Source organism: Saccopteryx leptura, chromosome 8, assembly GCF_036850995.1.
Source record: "Saccopteryx leptura isolate mSacLep1 chromosome 8, mSacLep1_pri_phased_curated, whole genome shotgun sequence".
Classification (NCBI taxonomy): domain Eukaryota; kingdom Metazoa; phylum Chordata; class Mammalia; order Chiroptera; family Emballonuridae; genus Saccopteryx; species Saccopteryx leptura.
Genome location: NC_089510.1, coordinates 50,185,754 through 50,206,136, shown reverse-complemented (window position 1 = coordinate 50,206,136; position 20,383 = coordinate 50,185,754). Strand labels below are relative to the sequence as shown.

Genomic DNA, 20,383 nt, shown 5'->3' with positions numbered 1-20,383 from the left:
TCACCACCCTCAGATTCCAAGGTAATTTCCTTTCCAAAAGAGAGTCCTAAGTGATTCTGAGGGGCTTTCTGGCATCTCTCTTCCTAGAGAAAAGACAAAAGAAATTTAATTTTTAAAACATTGCCCTGTTACATATGAGCATTTCTTTTCAGAATATTGGTTCTCATCCTTAACCATTAGATTAGATTTAACTAGGCAGATTTTTTTTAACTAGGCATGTTTTAAAGATTCCAGTGCTCATACAGCACGCCAGACTGCTGAAATCAAAATTTCTAAGAGCAGGACCCAGGCATCAGTATTTTTTTTAAAGACTCCCCCACCCCCACCCCAATGATTCCATGTGAAGCTCAGGTTAAAAAGACTGATTCAGAGTTTATGAGGACCCCCCCCCCTTAATATAGATATTTATCCTAACTCTTAAGCATCTCTGAATAGAGTTGGATTACTTGTTGATTGAGAGGTGATGGACAAACACTGCTGATATTCATCCCCAGAGTCAAATTTGTCTCTTCTTGTTTAGGTTCATTTCAGTCATACAGTCTTTCTCATGAGCCTTCCCCTGATGTGCTTGTATCTTTCTCAGGCTCGTGCTTCAGGTCAGGAGATAGGTTTTGGCCAAGTGGGTTTAAGAGAAAGGTCTGCCACCTGTCCCATCTCTGGTTTATGACTACTGTAACTAGGAGGTCCCTTGGTTTAAGGATGAAGATTCTTGTGTCTTCATCCCATTTGAGGGTATTCTTTAGAACTAAATCTCTGCCGTTCCCTCTTGATGTCCAGCATGAGGCCCTGACCATAAGCTGAAGTCAGGATCAGTGCAGGCCTTTCCACTGCCTCATCTTCCCAGTGTGTGTGCACGAGGATGAGAGGAACAGAAAAACCCTGTCCCCAGGAGACAGGGGGAGAACCTCAGGTAGAGAGAAGATGGACAATCAACCCTCATCCCGAGACAAGAGGCCTGATTTTGAGGGGAGAGATTACTAGAAGGTGGATTACAAGGGGGGATGAGCAGAGGAGAAAAGAGTGAGTGAATTAATTAGCCCACCACAAAGTCAGAGGCAGAGTGGGGAAGGGAGCAAATCAGAGCCCCAGCAATCATGAAGACAGTGACTGGAAAACAAAGCCCAGACCAGACAGGAGTGCTGTCGCTGCAGTCCACTGAGTCAGAAAGAACTGATTTTTCATCAAATTAACCAGCTAACGCCTGTGGATGAGGCAGCCCACATAAGTGCTGGCTATAACCAGGCTGCTCATTTGTCAGCACTGAGGTGACATCATGTAAATTCACAGGCAGATGCCAAACTTGATGAAAACTCATGATTCACTCAGTGTGTGTTGGGCATACACAACTAACTGGGTGACCTCTAAGGTCCCTTCTGGCTTTTTAATTCTAAGCTTCTGTGATCTCAAGTGACTGCCATGAACCTGACATGTCCCAGAAAATCCACCTGGAAGGATTTCCAGGTGCTAGTGTGTTTATGTGAGGGGTCACCATGCCAAGGGAAGGGAATTGCTCAGAGGCAGTTTCCAATAGGAATGGCTGTTTCTGTGTTTCATTCTCCTCAGCAGTCTTTTAAAGAGTTTATAAATAGAGGGCCAGTGTTTCTGATTAGTCCTTACCTAAACAATGAATTGTTTTTTGTTTTGTTTTGTTTTTTTCAGGCAGAGATCTGGCTCTTCTTCTCGTTTGCCCATAGACAGTATTCCTTTGGGGCCATACCATAGATGGCATACCCACCTCCCGTTGCTATTAGCAATCTGTTCACCCTTTTGTGACTTTCTAAACTTACTTGTTCAAAGGCACCATGGGAGTCTTGGTCTTTAGTTCTGATCCCTCCAGGTTGTAAACACTGTGCCAATTCCTTCTGGGCTCAGAACTAGAGTCAGCAGAGAACTCAGCAGAAACGGGGGTTCTGAAAGGATGGAAGCAGACCATGTGTTCCGCCCCGTGCATAACAGGTCTCTGTTCTCATGCTGAGGTGACAGCTGCATCACCACATTCTATCCCCACCAGACCCTTGCCTCGTTCTGTTTTTAATCACTTATTCTGGCTGTCCTCCTTCCTGCCAACAACAATTCATAATGATGTCTCATATAATGCTCCTCTCAACATGGTGCAGCATAAACAGTGAAATTACAATGAAAAGGGTAAACAGAAAATCTCACTTACATAATTCTTAGTCTGCATGTGGAAACCAGGGGAAAGACTTAAACAAGTCACCTTAAATCATGAATTAGGAGCGCTGATAGGATTTGGATTATAAACACTTTTAAAAATTTTTTTCTATTTTATGAATTTTCTTATAGTAAATCACTCTTAATACAAACTCAGTTGCTGAGACTGGGTTCACCTGAGGATATTTTTTACAGCTCTATATTTTTAGAAGGAGACAAATTACAAGAAAAAAGTTAGACATCATGGATTTAGTTTTTATTAAAGAGTAACTTTAAAGCATATCTTGAAATCCGTAAGGAATTGGTATAATCTTAGAAACTTCTACTGCATACCTGATTTGTAATCATGTGATGGACAGTCAGAAAGATTCAATCATGTTACAAAATCCTCAAACTTTGAAGAAACATTACATTTTCCATTAATTCCGTGTCTTCAAATAACTCAGAGTTGTGAGAATCAATAACTTGAGCTCAAAAGGGACACATATACCAATTACTTTTGCTATGCCTGTGGATAAGACACACCTCTAAAGTGAAAAATCCAGGTTAAATGAGAAAACTCAAAGAATCTGGGAATTTTGAGCCAGAAAACAGAAATTCATTCTGGGAGGGGTTAAGAAGACCAGTTAAGCCAGTTCCTAGGAAACAATATAATCAGACCCCCACAGTCCATATAGCCAAGATAAGGCTGGAACTTGAGAAGGGAAGTAGGAGACATGACTTTGCACCATGCCTTCAGACCAAAGGGTATTTATTTTAGGGTAAGGAGATTTGGGAATCAGATAAGTTTTTGCCATCTTTACTAGGATTTAGAACCAAAAATATATGTTGTACTTTAAAATCTAGATCATTGTAAGATGCTAATTTTACTTATTTATGCTCATTATTATTTTCCAACTCCATTAAATTACAGAGAGTCACCTTCATCCACTATCATTTTTTAAAAAATTATTTTTTCTACCTTGCATAATATAACTTCTTTATTATAGCCTTTAATTTTGTACTATATCTCCCTGCCCTACTTGGCCTACTGTTACATGATTGCATTTACTGAGATGGGAAGGAAGACTATTATATAAAGTTGAAAACTTTTCCTAACTTAATTAGCAAGAAAAGTCCGTTTTACAGACCTATTACAGATTAATGTTTAATAATCATAGAAAATTGTAAAGGAGACTGAAGATTGAGGATAACTTTTGTCCAGTTAACAATAGTGGCAAGGTCAAAGAGAGAGTAACTTCTCCTATGACTAGGAATTATGAGCAAGGAAATGTAAAATTACAAAGAGATTTGTTTACAATGGTGTGTAAGCACACAGATAAAGAAGTGACCATCAGGAGCCAGCATGTGATCCTAAAAATTAAAAAAAAATCCTTAATTAAGATTAGATGTTTGCTAAGAAAACAATTTAAAGACAAATTATAATTTCAGTAAGTCTCTTAGAAAATCATGGACAAGACAATTTGGTGTGAAATACAATGATGGTTTGGTGAGTGGGTTGAAATTTCTTAAAAATGTGTCACTTTCTCCCACTAGACTGTGAGCTCAATGACAGAAAAGAGCATGTTTTATATTTCTTTGTATCTCTGGCATTTAGTTCAATGCCTGACAAATATTAAGTACCCATTCCATTTTATTCTGAATTCATAGGCACTTAAACAACTCTACTCAAAATAAACTTTTTAATGGATGCAGGTCAACCACAAAAGAATTCTTAAGTGGCATGTTTTAAATACTCTGTCCATTACCATTATCCTGCTCAACTTTTTAATACTAACAATAAGTAAATAAAATTTTAAAGGTATGTGGTCCAGTGTATAATAATTAGAACTAATAACTAGAAAGAGGATGGTGGTCCTGTGTCTCATAATACCTAATATAATGTGTATACAGAATAGATGTTCAATAGCTATTTTCTTAATTTTAAAAAAATTAATCATGCTATTCTTAAGGTTTCACATCCACGGTGGTTGGGACAACTACAGATCCACATTTGGACTCCTATCTCACACCACATACAAAAATTAACTCAAAACGGGTTAAAGACCTACATTTAAGAGCTAAAACTATAAAATCTTAAAACATTAGTGTAAATCTTCATGACCTTGGATTACAGAGTGGTTTCTTAGATATGACACCAAAAGAATCAACAACAAAAGAAAAAATCAATTAAATTGTACATTATCAAAATTTAAAAACTTTTGTGTCAATAAATAAAGATCAACAAGGAAGGGAAAAGACAACCCATAGAATGAAAGAAAATATTTGCAAATTTTATATCTGATCAAGGACTTATATCTTGAGTCTATAAAGAACTGTTAAAACTCAATAAGAGAACAACAAATAATCCAATTTTAAAATAGGCAAAGGATTTGAATAGATGATTCTCCAGAGTTATACAAATGACCAATAAGTACATGCAAAGATGCTCAACATTATTAGGAAGGAAATTCTAAGTAAAACCACAGGGATATACCACTATCCACCAGTAGAATAACTATAATTTTAAAAACTAAACAAATGTCACCGATTGTATGGAGAAGTTGGAACCCTCATAAACTAGTGGGCATATTAAATGATACAGTCACTTTGGAAACAAGTTTGGCAGTTCCTCAAACAGTTAAACATAGATCCAGCACCCTCATACACTGTTGTATGTAAAGTAGTACAACCATTATGGAAGAAAGTATGGTGGTTCCTCAAAAAACTAAAAATAGAACTACCTTATGACCCAGCAATCCCTCTACTGGCTATATACCCCCAAAACTCAGAAACATTGATACGTATAGACACATGCAGCCCCATGTTCATTGCAGCATTGTTCACAGTGGCCAGGACATGGAAACAACCAAAAAGCCCATCAATAGATGACTGGATAAAGAAGATGTGGCACATATACACTATGGAATACTACTCAGCCATAAGAAGTGATGACATCGGATCATTTACAGCAAAATGGTGGGATCTTGATAACATGATACGAAGTGAAATAAGTAAATCAGAAAAAACCAGGAACTGCATTATTCCATACGTAGGTGGGACATAAAAGTGAAACTAAGAGACATTGATAAGAGTGTGGTGGTTACAGGGGGAGGGGGGAAAGGGAGAGGGAAAGGGGGAGGGGGAGGGGCACAAAGAAAACTAGTTAGAAGGTGACAGAGGACAATCTGACTTTGGGTGATGGGTATGCAACATAATTGAACGACAAGATAACCTGGACTTGTTATCTTTGAATATATGTATCCTGATTTATTGATGTCACCCCATTAAAAAAATAAAATTATTAAAAAAAAAAAACATAGATCCAGCAATTCCACTCCTAGGTACATATATGCAAGCAAAATAAAAGCATGTGTCCACAAAAAAACTTATACATGAATATTCATAGCAGTATTATTTACAATAGCCAGAAAGTGAAAATAACCCAAATATCCATCGTCTCATGAGTGGATAAATTATATTCATACAACGGAATGTCCCTCAGCAATAAAAAGAACTAAGTAACTGACATATGCTACAACATTGATAAATCTTGAAAACATTATGCTAAGTGAAAGAAGTTAGTCACAAAGGACAACATATTGTTTGATACCATTCAAATGAAATGTTGAGAATAGGCACATCTATAGAAGTAGAAAGTAAATTAATTGTTGCCTATCACTGGGGATGACAAGAGGATTGAGGGGTGACAGCTAAGTGGTTCCTTTTTGGGGTAATGCTAATATTCTAAAATCATAGTGATGATACACAATTCTGTGACTATACTAAAAGTCATTGAATGGTACACTTTGTAAATTGTTTGGTATGTGGATTATTTTTCTACAAAGCTTTTTTAAAAAAGAAAACCTACAATGGGCTTCCTGTTTGTAGTAGACATGAAGATTTACTACTCAGATCCCCCTGGAAGGAAGGACTTGCTGCCTAGCTGTGAGAAGTATAGTCAGCTGTCAAATCCTCAGGGTCAGCCTAAACTTCAGAGAGCTACGTTGACCATGTGAGAAAATAGAAACATATAATGGTCTCTGTCCCCAGTTCCTGGCTCAGAGCTCCTAAAACCTTTATTTTTAAAAAGTGAAAAACACTAGGAGCATCTCTTGTTCTAATATTTGGGTTTTGATCCTGTCCCAATACAAGGCTCCTAAATCCCTTGTAAAGTCCTAAGAGGTAAGAGCACTAGAAACATCTTTTGTTCCAAAGAGGTGGTTCCTGGATTGAGGATGGTCACTAGAATGACCAAGCCATGTTTAGAAACTTGAAATTTTTAGCCACATTCTCCCCACTCAATGCACACACACAGACTTCTCCAAGGAGGGGCAAGGGGCTGGAAATAGAGTTCATAATTGGTCATACCTCCATAAAAACCCCAATAGCATGGGGTTTGGAGAGCTTCCAGATGAGTGAACACATTCACCTACGAGGTGGGTGATGCACCCTAACTCTATGGGGACAGAAGCTCCTTTGCTCAAGACCCTCCCAGATGTCATCCTATGTATCTCTTCATTTGGCTATTCATCTGTACCCTTTATCATATCCTTTAAAAACTGTTAAACAGAACTGTTTCCCTGAGTTCTGTAAGGTGCTCTCACAAATTAATTGAACCTGAGAAAGGGGTTATTGGAACCTCTGATTTTTAGCCAAATTGAAACAAAGTGATGGGTAACCTGCAGACCTACTACTTGATGTTGGCATCTGAAGTGGGGTAGGAGCAGTCTTGTTGGACTGAGTGCTTAATCTGTGGGATCAGACACTATTAGTGGTTGATAGTGTAAGAACTAAGTTAAATTGCAGTACACCCAGCTGATATCACAGATAAGTGCTTGTTGTAGAGAAATCCTTCTATGCATTTGGTGACCAGAAGTTTCAGAAGTGGTGTTCTGTGTGAGCAGCAAAGGAAACACATAGGAGAGAAATACAGATAGAAAACTGAGTTTTTTCTTTACACCCAAGGTTAAACTCTTCCCTGGGCAGCTCATGTTTCAGTGAGACAGGGCTATAAAGACCTAGCCATTTCTGCTGCATGAAGGGCAATTCTGACTAGCATTGCTCACCACAGAGCTAGCTTCTTGCTGAATTGGCTGAAGCTTTTTCAGAACAGCATCATGATTTGATGTCTCCCTCTGCTTAGTCCTGTTTTTTCCTCTTTCCTTTCACAAGTATTGTTCCCTAACCTTTAAAAGAAATCTCCATTTATTTTCCCTTTAGCTCTATAAACTTGAACCCTAAACTATCTCAGCATCTGTTTCTGAGGAATCCAACCTGTGAAATGTTAAATGTGGCAGCCTAGGCATACAAATATCTCCTATAGTTCAGAAGCCCACTAAAATGAAAATAATTTTGGTTTTAACTCATTAGGTCAAAGAAAACAAGACAACCTGGTAGAGGAAGGAACAATAGTTTCTTAGAAGAAAGAAAGAAAGAAAAAAGAAAGAAGGAGAGAAAGGAAGAAAGAGAAAGAAAAAGAGAGAAAGAAAGAAAGAAAGAAAGAAAGAAAGAAAGAAAGAAAGAAAGAAAGAAAGAAAGAAAGAAAGAAAAAGAAAGAAAAGAAAAGAAAAAAGAAAGAGGCAACAAAAATGCTTGTTAAGTGAGATACAAATAAGAAATTAGGTGATTTCTTCCACAGAACCTCACCGGGAAACCAACCTGGAAAAGGCTTAGGACATGGAAGCACAGCAGTGCCTGGAAACAGATGTGAGAACAAAGCTGGTGACAGGAAACTGAAATAAATATGCCAAATACTAATAGCTCCTAGGTTTCTTCTTTTTTCCTTACATAATACTAGAGATTCACTTCTTGAAAAAATAGACTAGGGAGACTCTGAATTTGGGGATGTTAGAATCACTAAAGGAGAAATGAGAGTTAAAGCTGAAAATTGGGAAATAAATGAAAGTCTGCATGTTGAATAGGAGGACTGTTCCTCTCTCCTCTGCTTTCTCCTTTTAGCTTTCTTCACAAAGACTGGAGTAGTGGCCCCGGCCAAAAGACCGGAGATTTTTTGCTGTAGAAATGGAATGACTCTAGAGAAAGCATAACTACCCAATAGTGGCATTTGCAGGTCCTCAATGAAAAAGTGATGTGGCTGCTCTGTTATCCTACACAGCCCCTTACACAGAGCTTCTAGATATGTAGTACCTCACTCTTTCATATGGAAGGTCAAATAAGGTTGATCAGGTATTTAAACAAAATCTTTACTATGAAAAATAGACTAAAATGCCAGGAAGAAAATAGCATAGAAGAAACAGTAAAAATGCAGGGAGGAGAAAATTTTTTCCCCAAAACATAATATGCATAACATAACATCTTTGGGGAGAAAAAGAGAAGTTATTGCATCTATGAAGCAAAAATGTGGAGGAAAGAACAATTGGAGGCTAAGAGAGAACTTTTTTTTTTTTTTTTTTTTTTTATTTTTCCGAAGCTGGAAACGGGAAGGCAGTCAGACAGACTCCCGCATGCGCCCGACTGGGATCCACCCGGCATGCCCACCAGGGGGCGATGTTCTGCCCATCTGGGGCGTCGCTCTGTTGCATCCAGATCCATTCTAGCGCCTGAGGCAGAGGCCATAGAGCCATCCTCAGTGCCCGGGCTATCTTTGCTCCAATGGAGCCTCCTGCGGGAGGGGAAGAGAGAGACAGAGAGAAAGGAGAGGGGGAGGGGTGGAGAAGCAGATGGGCGCTTCTCCTGTGTGCCCTGGCCGGGAATCGAAGGTGGGACTCCTGCACGCCAGGCCGATGCTCTACCGCTAAGCCAACCGGCCAGGGCCAGAGAGAACTTTTTTTTTTTTTTTTTTTTTCTTTTTTTTTTTTTCATTTTTCTGAAGCTGGAAACAGGGAGAGACAGTCAGACAGACTCCCGCGGGATCCACCCGGCACGCCCACCAGGGGCGACGCTCTGCCCACCAGGGGGCGATGCTCTGCCCATCCTGGGCGTCGCCATGTTGCGACCAGAGCCACTCTAGCGCCTGAGGCAGAGGCCACAGAGCCATCCCCAGCGCCCGGGCCATCTTTGCTCCAATGGAGCCTTGGCTGCGGGAGGGGAAGAGAGAGACAAAGAGGAAAGCGCGGCGGAGGGGTGGAGAAGCAAATGGGCGCTTCTCCTGTGTGCCCTGGCCGGGAATCGAACCCGGGTCCTCCGCACGCTAGGCCGACGCTCTACCGCTGAGCCAACCGGCCAGGGCCAGAGAGAACTTTTTTAAAATAAAAAAAAAATGATAAAAACTAAAATGCAATAGGAGGTGTGGAAGACAAAGAAATTGAAAGTTCTCAAATATACAATAAATGACAAAGAAATAAAAAATAGAAGAGAAGGAATTAAAAAAAAAAAAAAAAGACCTGAGCATCAAGACTCACAAAATAATAGCACAAGAGATAAGAAAAAATCCCGGGGGGGAAATAATGACTCATGAAGAAAGAATTGAAAATGATTAGACTTTTCAACATCAACACTGGAAACTGTGACATTGGATAAATACTTTCAAAAGTCTAAAGGTACCCACTGACTGGTAGTGGTGCAGTAGATAGAGCACCAACCTGGGACTCTTAGGTTTTAGTGTTGAAACCCTGTGGTTGCTGGCTTGAGTGAAGGCTCACCAGCTTCAGCATGGGATGGAATTGGGATCATTGACATGGCCCCATAGTTGCTGGCTTGAAGTCCAAGGTCACTGGTTTGAATAAGGGGTCACTGGCTTGGCTTGAGCACCTGGTCAAGGTACATGTGAGAAGCAATCAGTGAACAACTAAAGTGCCACAACTATGAGTTGATGCTTCTCATTTATCTCCCAGCCCCCCACTTAAAAAAAAGTCTAAGGGAAATTTTAACTTTGAATTCTATACTAAGTCAAATTATTAATCAGTTATAAGAATAATCTAACCATATTTTTAGGCATTCAAAGACTCAAAATTGGATCTTCCATGTACTCTTTTTAGGATATTTCTGGAGGATGGCCTTCACTAAGAGCAATAAAGTAAATTGAGAGGTAGAAAGATACAGAATTCAAGAATGCAAGATAACGAGAGAGGGACTAGTCTAGGTTGCAGCAGGAGACAGAGCAGAGAGAGGTTCTCAAGGACAAATTAAAGAATCAATAGGTTAGACCAGTGGTCCCCAACCCCCAGGCTGCGAACCAGTACTGGTTCATGGGCCATTTGTACCAGTCCACAGAGAAAGAATAACTTACATTATATCCGTTTTATTTATATTTAAGTCTGAATGATGTTTTATTTTTTTTTAAATGACCAGATTCCCTCTGTTACATCTTTCTAAGGCTCACTCTTGACACTTGTCTCGGTCACGTGATACATTTATCCAACCCACCCTAAAGGCTGGTCCGTGAAAATATTTTCTGACATTAAACTGTTCTGTGGCCCAAAAAAGGTTGGAGACCACTGGGTTAGACCATAGAGAAATAGTATTGTGTGCCTGACCAGGTGGTGGTGCAGTGGAGAAAGCATCGGACTGGGATGTGGAGGACCCAGGTTCAAGACCCCGAGATCAGCAGCTTGAATGTGGGCTCATCTGGTTTGAGCAAAAAGCTCACCAGCTTGGACCCAAGGTCGCTGGCTCAAGCAAGGGGTTACTCGGTCTGCTGAAGGCCCGCGGCCAAGGCACATATGAGAAAGCAATCAATGAACAACTAAGGTTTCACAACAAAAACTGATGATTCTCACCTCTCTCTCTGTTTCTGTCTATCCCTCTCTCTGTCCCTGTAAAAAAAAAAAAAAGTATTACGAGAAGTTCTCAAAAATCTTTGGAGCATTTAGAAAGAATGAGCAATTGGCGTCACATAGGTGAATAAAAAACAGGTGAATGAGAAAACAAAGTCATTCAAAAAACCAAGACAATCTCTTACTCCCCCCAAAAGCAAAAAGTTATATAAGAAGGAAACATAATCAGTGTACATTACCTAGATAGGCAGTAAACAGTATTTATATTATCATCATAATGTAAACAGTGAATATTAATTACCTCCCAAAATTATATAATTGTTAGGATGGAGTGGAAAGCAAAAGAAAAGGTGGAGGAATAAAAAGGGAAAATTCTTATCTATGAAAACAAGATGGTCAGGGTAACAGTGGTGTGAGAGATACTCTTGATCTTTCCCCTTGAAATTTCAACAAATTAAACAACTATAATGCAATGAATAAAACCCAGCTGGGATTGCAGGCATGCCTGAAATATCTATGGACCAAATGAACTAGAGGTAGGATGGTTTGAAAAAGGGGGAAGAAGATAAAATCCACTTGTGGTCCTCTCTGGAGAGAAGGAGTGACTGCATTGTTATTTCTCTGCCAAAACTATGGGGAGGAAGGAAGCTTGGGCTGTCTGGATTTTGTCTGCTAGGGATATGGAGAGGGAAGTCTGGAGTGACTGAGGCTTACTCTGCTAGGAGGAGCAGAGAGACTGAGAAAGAGGTGGAGATAATAAACTAAACTAGTGGCAGAGTGTGGGGTCATAGCCAGTGTTCCTGTGATCTTCCCGCAGCCCACATTCAGCATAGAGATAGAGAAAACTGAAGTGCAGCACTTCTGAATTCCCAGCTCTCATCTCCCTCACCTTGTGGGGTACAAAAGTGGCAGTGACAGACCCCACAGCCAACGTTCCAGAGACAATCTATTCCCTAAAGAACAAAGGTGCTCTGTGCCTGGTTCCCTGGTCAGTTGAGATAAGGGGAGGAGCACTTGGAGACCTGAGATCACCATTGCTAAAGCCGTAAAGACCTCATAACACACCCCACATAACAATGTGACTGCAGCCCAACTATATCATCACAACAGCAATGTCTCAGTGGAGTTCAACTCAGGAATTTCACAGAGCTAAAACTTGTAATACAGTGACACCTACTGGAAGAAAACAGTAACCTTTCCAAACTGAAATTATTTTCATTTGTTTTCTCTTTTGAATTTCATTTTCTTAAATTTTTATACTTTTATTCTTATTTTGGGGAGAGGCCTTTTGTTTGTTTTTTTATTTGGGGGGGGGTTTGCTATTAGTTATCTGTGCTTTTCTTTTTTACTTGTCATTATTTTAAATGTTTTATGTTTTTCAATTTTTATTTTTTAGTTGATTTTAGTTAGAGTTCTTAACAATACCACTCTCAAATGCCATCAAGGAAGAATAAATCAAATACTATGGCTACACAACCCAGACAAGTAGTTCAAAAAGAAAATTAAAAAAGCAATCTCAATCACATGGAAACCTGGGATTAAATGATAGAGAATTCAAAATTAAAATTCTAAAAATATTCAGTGAGATGTGAGAAAACACTGATAGGCAACTTAATAAACTAAAAAAACAAATTAATGAACAAAATGAGTACTTCACAAAGCAGACTGAAACATTTTTAAAAGCACAATGAAGAACTCAATACATGAATTGAAAAATGAGGTAGCAAGTTTAGCTAACAGAACAGGCCAGATAAAAGAGAGAATCAGTGACATCAAACATAAGTAACTAGAGATGCTACAGACAAAAGGAGAGACTCACAAATTTTAAAAATGATAAAGCTCTACAAAGATTGACTCCATGAGAAGGAGCAATATAAAAATAATGTGTAAATCAGAAAAAGAAGAGAGGAATAAGGAAATGGAGAGCCTACTCAAAAAAATTATTGGTGAGAACTTTGCAAGCTTATGGAAAGAGTTAGATCCTTGAATCCAAGAAGCAAACAGAATGCCGAGTTACCTCAATCAAACAGATCTGTTCCAAGGCACATTGTAATAAAATTGTCAAAAATCAATGACAAAGGGCCCTGGCCGGTTGGCTCAGCGGTAGAGCGTCGGCCTAGCGTGTGGAGGACCTGGGTTCGGTTCCTGGCCAGGGCACACAGGAGAGGCGCCCATTTGCTTCTCCACCCCTCCGCCGCACTTTCCTCTCTGTCTCTCTCTTCCTCTCCCGCAGCCAAGGCTCTATTGGAGCAAATATGGCCCGGGCGCTGGGGATGGCTCTGTGGCCTCTGCCTCAGGCGCTAGAGTGGCTCTGGTCACAACATGGTGACGCCCAGGATGGGCAGAGCATCGCCCCCTGGTGGGCAGAGCGTCGCCCCTGGTGGGCGTGCCGGGTGGATCCCGGTCGGGCGCATGTGGGAGTCTGTCTGACTGTCTCTCCCTGTTTCCAGCTTTAGAAAAATGAAAAAAAAAATCAATGACAAAGAAAGAATACTTAAGGCAGCTAGGAGAAAGAAGGGTATAACCTATAAAGGAAAGCCCATTAGGTTATCATGAGACTTCTCAGAAAAAAACTCTACATCCAAAAAGAGAGTAGAACCAAACATTCAAAGTACTGAAAGAGAGGAATTAACAGACAAGAATGCTGTATCTATCAAAGTTATCCATCAAACATGAAGAAAAAATAAAAAAAAATTGCAAACATAAAGAAATGGAGGGAATTTATCACCAGAAAACACCTACTTCAGGAAATACTCAAGGAGATTATTTGACCAGATATAAAGAACAAAACAATCGGTAAAAGCTCCAATGAGGTCACAATAAAAACAAGGATAATCTGTGATAACAATAACATAAAAGGGGAGAGAAAAAAGAGCTGCAGTAGCAAAGGAGGATGGAGTGCCAAAGCACTCATAAATCAAAGGACTCATATATATAAAATTTTCCTCTTAATAACCTAATGGTAACCACCCACAAAAAAGCCACTACTGAAACACAAACTTAATAAAAGAAGAAACAGGAAAAGGATTTATGGAATACTACAAACACTACCACACAAAAACTGACAAAAACACAAAAGAGAACCACCAAACAAAACACAGAGCTACAGGAAAATGAAACATAAAATGACTATATGAAATCCTCAGGCATCAATAATTAACCTAAATGTAAATGGATTGAACTCACCAATAAGGAGGCAAAGAGTAGCAGATTGGTTCAAAAAGCAAAACCCAACAGGATACTGACTTCAAGAGACACATCTAAGATGCAAGGACAGAAGTAGACTCAAAGTGAAAGGTTGGAAAATTATTCTCCAATAAATAATACCCCCCAAAAAAGCAGATGTAGTCACACTAATATCTGACAATGCTGAATTCAAGACAAAAAGGTAAGAAGAGACAAAGATAAATATTTCATAATAATAAAAGGGACATTGTATCAAGAAAGCACAACACTTCTTAATATATATGCACTGAACCAGGGGGCACCAAAATATATAAGGCATCTACTAACTTATCTAAAAAACACAATCATACTTGGAGCTCTGAACACACCAATAAACCAATATAGTAAAGTCACAAGACACAAAATCAATATAGAAAAGTCTATTGCTTTTCTATACGCCAATGGTGAAATTTCCCTTGCCTTTGGGGTCAAATTCATAAATTATTCTCTATGGCAGCGGTTCTCAACCTGTGGGTCGCCCACAGGTTGAGAACAGCTTCTCTATGGCTAAGGTCCATTAGCTTAGTACTTATGTTTTCTTCTATGTAATTTATTGTTTCAGATCTTGTACTTCGGTCTTTGATCCATTTTGAATTAATTTTTGTGCAGGGGGACAAAGTGCAGTAAAGTTTCAAAGTGCAAAACAATTTCTTTAACAATTGCAACAACGACAACAAAAAAACCTAGAAATAAGCTTAACAAAAAAAATGTTAAGGACCTATATTCTAAAAACTACAAATTATTATCGAAAGAAATTGAAAAAGACACAATGAAATGAAAAAATATTTTATGTTCATGAATTGGAATACTCAACATAGTTAAAATGGCCATATTACCCAAAGCAATATACAAATTTAATGCAATCTCCATCAAAATCCCAATGTCATTTTTAAAGAAATAGAACAAAAAATAACTAGGTTTGTATGGAAACATAAAAAACCCTGAGTAGCCAAAGCAATCCTGAAAAAAAAAAAATGAAGCCAGAGGTGTCACACTATCTAACTTCAAAGTACACTACAGAGCCATGATAATCCAAACGGCATATTGGCAGAAAAACAGATATACAGACCAATGGAACAGAATTGAGATCCCAGAAATAAAACCATATACATATGAACAAATCATCTTCAACAAAGGAGCCAAAACACACAATGGAGAAAAGAAAGCCTCTTCAGTAAATGGTGTTGGGAAAATTGGAAAGCCACATGCAAAAGAATGAAACTTTACTGCACTTTCCCCCTGCACAAAAATTAATTCAAAATGGATCAAAGACCGAAGTACAAGATCTGAAACAATAAATTACATAGAAGAAAACATAAGTACTAAGCTAATGGACCTTAGCCATAGAGAATAATTTATGAATTTGACCCCAAACGCAAGGGAAGTAAAGGCAAAAATAAAGGAATGGGACTATATTAAACTAAAAAGCTTCTGCACAACAAAAGAAACTGGCAACTAAACACATAGGCAGCCAACTAAATGAAAGATGATATTTGCAAACAACAGTTCTCATTGGGGTTAATATTCAAAATATATGATGAACTCACAAAGCAAAGCAACAAACAAGCAAAAAAAACACACACAAAAAAAACAATTTAAAAATGGGGAGAGGACCTGAACAGACACTTCTCCCAAGAAGACATACAACTGTCTAACAGATATTTGAAAAGATGCTCATCTTCACTAGCTATTCAAGAAATGCAAATCAAAACTACAATGAGATAGCATCTCACACTTGTTAGATTATTATCAACAAGACAAGTAATAACAAATGTTGGAGAGGTTGTGGAGAAAAAGGAGCTCTCATTCACCATTGGTGGGAATGCAAATTAGTACAACCATTATGGAAGAAAATATGGTGGTTCCTCAAAAAATAAGAATAGAACTATCATATGACCCAGCAACTGGGTATCTACCCCCAAAACTCAAAAACATTAGTATGTAAAAACACATGCACCCCTGTGTTCATCACAGCATTATTCACAGTGGCCAAGACATGGAAACAACCAAAGTGTCCCTTGATAGAGGATTGGCTAAAGAAGATGTGGTATGTATATACAATGGAATACTACTCAGCTGTAAGAAATGATAACAAATTGCCATTTACAATATAGATAGACCTTGAGAACATTATACTGAGTAAAATATGTAAATCAGAAAAAGCTAAGAGATGTATGATTTCACACATAGGTGGGATATAAAACTGAGACTCATGGACATAGACAAAAAGGAAGTGGTTACCAGGGGGAGGGAGACCGGAGGAGGAGTGGGGGAAAGGGAGTAAAGAGGGACAAGTATATGTTGAATGAAGATGACTTTGGATTATGGGCATATAATGCAATCAACAGTTCAAACATTATAGAAATGATTACCTGAAACCTATGTACTCTTACTGATCAGTCACCCTGTACTGTATAATTTAATTTTCTAAATAAAATGTTTTAAAAAATTTAAAAACAGGATATCAATGGTTAAAACAATAATAGTCAAGCATATCATTTTGAAGTACGGAATATATAATAGAACTAAAAAACTAAAAGAAGTGGACGTGGTTGCCTGTAAGGAAGTGTGTCTGGAGATGAGGAGGGAGATGGACAGGGAACTGCTAAATTGTATGTCTTATATTTGACTTTTAAAACTATTGGTATATATTACTTTGGCACAAATAAAATTCAATTGAAAAACAAAATCTACAATAAGGAGCAAAGCTCTGGCCTGGCCCAGAGTGGTGGGGACACTGGGCCGGGCTCCAGCTCTGTGAAGAAATGGGCATGTTAACTTGACCCCATCCCCACCAGCACCAAGCTCCTGTCCTCTGCACCCTCCACCTGTTCATATCAATGTGCACTAATCCAGCTCACTGCCTGTCGAGCCCCCTGGGCCCCCACCCACCATCCCTTCTCCTCTGCCCTGCAACTAGGTCTGTGCTGAAAGCAGCCCCGAAGCATCCCGAACAAGACCACTCAAGGTGAAGGATAACCTACTAATACAAGCACTTTGAATGAAAATTTGTTTCTCTGCCACAAACTGAATGGTTTTTCCTGTGTGTGGGTGGTGGGGAGTACTGGAGGTGGGTTGAAACACAAATCTAACTTTGTGGCATAGCAGCTATGCAGCTTGAAATCCAAGTAGCCTAAATTTTATCATTTCATATTTGTACAATAAGCTTCCCAGGAGACATGTCAACCTTTTTGGTGAAAAGTTTGAAAGACTTCCAAAAAAGAAATATGAAGGGTATTGGTATCCTGAAAAGCCATACAAAGAATCAGGGTTTGGATGTATACATGTGGGGGAGAAAAGAGACCCAGTGATAGAACAAGCATCCCAAGACAGTGGTCTGGACATTGACTATGTTCATCACAATTTGCCCCAGGATCTTCGTGTTTGGATCGACCTGTTTGGGGTTTCCTACCAAACTGGTGACAAGGGACCAGTAATGGTGCTTTATGTGGATGATAATAATGAAAATGGATGTGAGGTAAATAAAGAGATCAAAAACAGCTTTAACCCAGAGGCCCAGGTTTTTATGCCCATAAGTGACCCAGCCTCACCAGTGTCCAGTTCTCCATTGTCCCCCTTTGGTCACTCGGCTACTGTAAGCCCTGCCTTCATGCCCTGGTTCCTTCAGCCATTTACCTTTACCACTGCCACTTTTACTGCTACCAAGTTTGGCTCTACCAAAATGAAGAATAGTGGCCGCAGCAATGAGGCTGAACATAGTTCTATCAGCCTCGGCTTGAATGTGAATGATCTCTTGAAGCAGAAAGCCATCTCCTCCTCAATGCACTCTCTGTATGGGCAAAGCCTAAGTAGCCAGCAGCAGTGGGCCCAGCCACCATCACCACAGCAGCAACAGCAACAGCAGACAACCTCTGCTCTTTCTCCTAATACCAAGGAATTTAGTTTTCCTAATATGCATTACCAGTGGATGGTTCCCAGGTGACAGTCCTCTTTAGTACATTAATGCCTTTGATGGGTTTGTGGCCTACGGAGGCCTCAATGATAAGTCTTTGGTAGATGGCTTGAATTTTAGCTTACATAACATGCAGTGTTCTAACCAGCAATTCCAGACTGTTGTGGCTAATTGAAAAAAGAAGAAAAAATGTATAGTACAAGTTAAAATGTTCGGGTACAAGGAGGATTTTTTTTTTCAACTCCTTGAGTTTTTTTTTAAGCTTATAGTAAGGATGCATTCACTTGGTTACAAAAATAAAACATGCATCATTTTTCCTTTGCCAACCAAGCACAAAGTTATTTTATACTGACTGTCTATTTTAAAGTACACTCTCAGAGATGGCCTCTTACAGTAGTTCAGATATAGCAAGGACATAGCTGATTTTTAAAATAAAAAATTGGCACTAATAAGTGGGTTTATTGATCTTTTCTAATTGTATAATTTAATTTTGACCAGCGTTTGCAAAATATCAGAGGATATATATATAAATATATTGTTTCTATGATATGGTATTGCATTTATATACGATATCTTTTTACTACAGTGATCCATGACAGCAGCAGCTTCATTTTTTTTTAACTGAAATTGTAAGATATCCACCTTAAAGACATCAACTATTCTAAAAGTTGTGTACAGAAAATTCCTTTAGTGGTGGAATTAAAATGTACGAATATTTACTTTTTCAAAAAAAATGTATTTTCGGCCTGACCTGTGGTGGCGCAGTGGATAAAGCATCCACCTGGAAATGCTGAGGTCGCCGGTTCGAAACCCTGGGCTTGCCTGGTCAAGGCACATATGGGAGTTGATGCTTCTAGCTCCTCCACACTTCTCTCTTTCTCTGTCTCTCCCTCTCCTCTCTAAAATGAATAAATAAATTTTTTTTAAAAAATGTATTTTCTATTAAAGGTTCAAAAATTTCTGTTTATTATGGAAGAAAATGTAATTATAAATATTAATTTTGTACCTATATTGTGCAATACTTGAAAAAATGGTATAGAAGTATTTTGAGTCAGTGTCTTACATGTTAAAAGAGACTGACATAGTTTATATTAAGTTTGCATTAAAATTCTTTAAAATAAAAAAATAAAATAAAATGAAACTTATAAACATTCCCAACTTCTTAGCATAGTCAATCTAAACTACTTGTTTTTCAATTGATAAAAGGGGGAAATAGCATAAAATGCAGATTCAGATAGATAGTTGTGTCACTTATTAGCTGTGTAACTGATGAACTTTTTTTATCCTTTTATTACATCATCTATAAAAGGATTCATAACACTTTCTTATAGAATTGTTGTGATACTAAAATATGTTAGTGCACTACGATATCTAACAGAGGGCCCAGCATATAACTGAGGCTTGATAAATGTTAGCCATTGTTACTATTAGGCTGGCCTTTAGGAACCTCCATCAGTCTACCATTCTTTTCCAATCTCCATTTTCTTTTCTCTCTATAGCCAGACATGGCTTTCTTTGTGCATTAGCCACATTTCCTGTCTTCATACTTATTACTGGCTTTGTGCTAACCTCTATTTCCAACTATAAAAATATCTCAATACTTTTTTCTAAAATTCTCTATATACAATTTTCTTTGAAACTCACTTGCTCTCAGAAAATATATCAATACTTTTTTCTAAAATTCTCTCTATATAATTTTCATTTGCTCTCAGTATATTTCCAGGATTTCTAAATTGGATTTGTTTTGTTTTGTTTTTTATTAAGTGAGAAGAGGGGAGGCAGAGCGACAAACTTCTGCATGACTCCCTACCAGAATTCACCTGGCAAGTCCCCTATATGGGGATGCTCTGCCCATCTGGGGGTTGCTCCATTGCTTTGCAACTGAGCTATTTTTAGCTCCTGAGGTGAAGCCCCAGGCCATCTCACTGGAACCAATTGAGCCATGGCTGGGGGTGGGAGACAGGGAGCAAAGGGGGGAGGGGAAGGAGTAGAGAAGCAGATAATCACATCTGCTATGTGCCCTGACCGGGAATCAAACTCAGGACATCTACATGATGGGCCCATGCTGTACCACTTAGCCAACTGGCCAGGGCCAGGACTTCTAAATTTGAAGAGATTAGGTTAAGTGACAACCTGATCTGAGAAGAGTAACTAGGGGTCTCATTTTGAAGCTGAGTTTAGATAGAAAATTCATTAAAACAAACAAACAAAAAAACCCAACTTGGATTGTATGTTTATTCGGAGCAGTTAGGGAATGAGTTTTGATGGAGATTGTTGAGTCTAAGCCCACCTAAATCACCACTTACCTGTTTTCTCTTTTTCCTAAATGCTACCCCTTTGTAACCCTACCTGTTTTCTTTACTGTGAGTTCCTTTGATTCCCCTGTAAGTGCCATCATATATAATAATTGGCACCT

General features: G+C 38.8%; 1 pseudogene; it reads left to right on the top strand.

Annotated features, from left to right (window-relative positions):
- The first annotated feature begins 17,164 nt into the window (after window positions 1-17,164).
- On the top strand, window positions 17,165-18,142 carry LOC136379885 (protein Tob1-like; annotated as a pseudogene).
- The last annotated feature ends 2,241 nt before the right edge of the window (window positions 18,143-20,383 follow it).